The following is a 3,331-nucleotide window of genomic DNA, read 5'->3' as shown; positions in this document are numbered from 1 at the left end:
TGGGCTCAAGCGAGTCTCCTGCCTCAGCCTCCCAAGTAGCTGGGACTACAGGCGCCTGCCACAATGCCTGGCTATTTTTTGGTTGCAGCCATAATTGTTGTTTGGCGGGCGGGCTGGGGATTCAAACCTGCCACCTTAGGTGTATGTGGCTGGTGCCTTAACCACTTGAGCCACAGGCGCTGAGCCCCAAGTCAAGATTTTCTATTATTTTCATCCAAAAGAAATACAGTTCATAATCAGGATTTAAACATAAAAGTGTATTTTAAGAAATTTTTCTTTTTTAAGTGTTGTTTATTAGGCATAGAACTGTGATAAATTGAGCACCAGCTATATTGGAAGTTGTAGAGGGTGTTTCTCTGTCCACAGAAAAGACTCTTGGACTTTGAAGAACCTAGAAACAACATAGAGAAACAAATTTCAAAGAGGGTTTCATCCTCTTGATCTTCATATGAGGACCAACAAGTAACATAAGAAATGTTTTCAACTGTGGTGAAATAGCTCAACCATGGACATTAACTATAAACTCAGGGAAGACACATCTGCAGGAATCACAAGCACTCATCTGCTTAGTACCATTTCTCAAGGCAGAGGAGAAAATAGGGAACCCTGAGAAAGAGATGGCTAGCAGCTGTGCTCTGTGTCAATGACCAAAGGGGATTTCACAGACCAAGAGTCCCAATTCAAATGCTTTCAGAGCCCAGGCAAGTCCATACATGAACAAAACTGATTGGAAGTGAAGCAATAAGTAGTGGTGGTTCCATCTAAATAGACCGGCCTCATTCAGATCCAGGTCATAGTACCAGGAAAAAATGTATTTCCAGTATTTTCTAGATCTTCCATTTTTCAAGAAAAGCCAGAAACGTGGATCTTGTGAATCTATCAACTTTTATGCTTGGGCACCAATTCAACTTCAAAAACAAAAGCAAAACTTTGTGATGCCAAACAAAACACACCTATAGGCTGTCTATGGTCTGCAGAGTGGACAAGTGTGAAAGTTGAGAGACCTGCCCTGTGCTGCCAGGCAAGGCAAACGTTTCCCTCCAAACAGAGCTTCTTATTTCATAGACACTAAGATTCTGGGCCACTTAGCTGAAAAGAGGGGTCATACTAACATCCCAGCAAGAAGGATTAGCTGAAAAATGTCTTCAAGGGTCTGAATAAAATAACGTGTCACACAGGGATGGTTAGTGCCATTTGTTTAAATGTTGAAAACTGACACACAATTTTCATTTCAATCCTTGTCAGAGCCAAGTTGTATATTGGTCCTTGATTACCAGTGTGATCGGTCCCACTAACCTCCTTTGCTGTGTTCCTACGCTTCATAAATCGACAGAATCATTTACCTGCAACTGAAAAATAAAAGAGAAACTGCGGGACCCAACAGGACATGAGCCTCAAGGGAGTCTTGTCACACCTCTCTGTGCTGTCCAGCACAGTCCAGCATACTCCTGGTCTGCAGTGGTCAAGTAAATATTCACTAGTTTCTTGCAGATAAGAGCAAACCCAAGGCAAGTGAATGCCTCTGGCTAACAGAAAAATCTGCTCATTTTTATGCGTCTGTGCGGTATTTTAAAAATAAGTGTTCTATGACACATTGTAGCAGGAGGAACTTGGGTCAGATATTAAGAACAATTTCCTGATTACACAGATTGTGAAATATTAGAGCAGGTGACAAATGAGGAAGCTGGGGGCTCCATCTATGCAGGACTTTTCTGCACAGGCTAAACACCTGATGTCGGTCAGATGTTATCAATGGTGAGGTGGGATGGTGGTATTTGTAAATGTATCCACCCCACACCCCACCCTCGCCTGCTCTTTGCTTTTAATGAGAGCTACCATGTACAAAGAGTGGACCTGTTCACTGTCCTAGGTCCTTTATCTTGTCACATCATCACAGAAACCCAATAAGATAAATTATCCCCATTTTATAGCTGGAGACACTTGCTCAAGTTCACCCTGTTAATAAATGGAAGAGCCACATCTGCATAGCTTTCAAGTCCAGGCTCCTTCCATAAGGGCATGAAGTGCTGGTCCTGAGCAGACCTCTCCCTGGGATAAAAGGCAGGTTCAGTCAAGGGGGCATTACCCAGAGAAATTTGTAAGAGCATTGCTGAGGCCCTCAGAGGAAGCCAGCGTCAGGAAGAGAGATAAGATGCAAGCTGGGGAAGAGACACAAAGGGGAGACAAGGTCAGAACCTGGAAATCAAGGGATATCCTTCCAGAAAGGAGTTTGAAGTGACTTGGGCCATCCAGGAAGGGAAGACTGAGAACAGAGAGTTCCTTTTAAGCGGCTCCCAGCTCTCACTGCCAAGAGCCAGGCTGAGTACTGCTGACCCGCCCAGCTCAGATTTTCCTTTGGTGACCCTTGGCCTGCCAACAATGCTCTTAGACTGTTCTCATTCCCACTCCCCCACCCACCAGCAATTGTTTTTGGTGTTCAACAGCTGAAACATTGTTTCCAACAATGACTCTGCAATTTAATTATGTGCTTATGTTTCTTTTCAGAATACCTGTTATTATGGAACTTTCCTTCTCTAAAGACATGGCCCTGTTGTGTCTGCCCTGAGTTGGCCCGCATTCCTAGAATAACAATAATAACTTATGTTCACGGCTATAACATAAGATAGGGCAGGTTGAAAACTAGTGGATCAATATGGTAAAAGTTAAACCACGTTACCTTTTCTATTTAATGCTTGTGGCGTTACCTTTTCTGTTTAATGCTTGTGGCGGAATAGAGTTAGGGCCTCTATTGCAAAATCAACCCAAAAGCAGCTCCAGGCCAACCTTCAATTAGGTGATCTGGATTCTTCATTCCCTCCTTTAAGAGCTCAGTTTTCCAAATTCCAGTTATCCTCCGTCGCTCCAGGCCCTGCTGGTCAGTGCCTTTGCGAAGTTATTTCATTCAGTCTGCACTTTCCTGAAGCCCACCCCCAGCCCTCCTGAATGAAGGCAGAAAGAGCAAACTACAACAGAAATTAAATAAATAAGCAAATACATAAAAAAACAAACCAGAAGGATTTTTCTTTCTCAGAATGACATTAGCTTGGCCAGGTCACAACAATATAAGAACACATCTTCCTGAAATTATTTATCTTGTGCTCGCTCATTATGAAAAAGCCTGGAGCTGATTTATTTAAGACTCCAGGGAAATGGCTGAGCGCAGTGGCTCACACCTGTAATTTCAACACTCTAGGAGGCCGAGGCAAGTGGATCACTTGATTTTACGAGTTCAAGACCAGCCTGAGCAAGAGAGAGACTCCATTCCCCTCGCCAAAAAAAAATAGCCGAGCATTATGCTGAGCACCTGTAGTCTCAGCTACTTAGCAGGCTG

The sequence above is a fragment of the Otolemur garnettii genome, unplaced genomic scaffold (genome assembly GCF_000181295.1).
Source record: "Otolemur garnettii isolate 467f Iridium unplaced genomic scaffold, OtoGar3 scaffold00001, whole genome shotgun sequence".
NCBI lineage: Eukaryota > Metazoa > Chordata > Mammalia > Primates > Galagidae > Otolemur > Otolemur garnettii.
The sequence above is the reverse complement of the archived record's forward strand: the minus strand, read 5'-3'. Positions refer to the sequence as shown.